Genomic DNA, 1021 nt, shown 5'->3' on the forward strand with positions numbered 1-1021 from the left:
TTTACAATAGCCAAGACATGGAAGCAACTTAAATATCAATTGACAGATGCATGCATAAAGAAGATGCAGTGAATATTATATGACAATAAAAAAATATAAAGCAATGTGATTTACAGCACCATAGATGGACGTAGATTTTATCACCCTAAGTGAAGTAAGTCATTCAGAGAAAGATATCTCTTGTATGTGGAATCTAAAAAAAAAAAAAGATACCTATGAGCTTTTTACAAAACAGTAGTAAACTCACAGATGTAGAAAAAACTGCATTGTTAGCAAACTGTTAAGGCAGAGTGGAGGGATAAATAAGGAGTTAGGGATTAACATATACACACTACTATATATGAAATATATAGCATTTATTATATGAGCTTCCCTCATAGCTCAGCCAGTAAAGAATCTGTGTGCAACGCAGGAGACCTGGATTCAATTCCTGGGTTGGGAAGAGCTCCAGGAGATGGAAATGGCAACCCAGTCCAGTATTCTTGCCTGGAGAATCCCATGGACAGAGGAGGCAGGCAGGCTACAGTCCATGGAGTCACAAAAGTCTGGCACATCTTAGCGACTAAACCAGCACCATATATTAAATATATAGCCAATGAAAATCTACTATATAGCATAAGGAACTATACTCAGTATCTTGTAATAACCTATAGTGTCAAAGAATTTGAAAAAATATATATACATATGTGTGTGTGTATGTGTGTGTGTGTGTATAAATAGATAGATAGGCCTTCCCAGGTGGCACTAGTGGCAAATTATCTGCCTGCCAATGCAGGAGATGTAAAAGACGGGTTCAATCCCTGGGATGGGAAGATCCGCTGGAGGAGGAAATGGCAACCGACTCCAAATTCTTGGCTGGGAAATCCCATGAAGGGAGGAGCCTGGTGGGCTGTAGTCCATGGGGTCACAAAGCATCTGGCATGACTGAGTGTCTGCGCACATACAGATATATGTGTAATTGAATCGTTTTTCTTTATGCTTGAAACAACATAACATTATAAACCACCTATATCTAAAAAAA

Source organism: Bison bison, unplaced genomic scaffold (assembly GCF_000754665.1).
Source record: "Bison bison bison isolate TAMUID 2011002044 unplaced genomic scaffold, Bison_UMD1.0 scf7180017849784, whole genome shotgun sequence".
In the NCBI taxonomy this organism is placed as follows: Eukaryota; Metazoa; Chordata; class Mammalia; order Artiodactyla; family Bovidae; genus Bison; species Bison bison.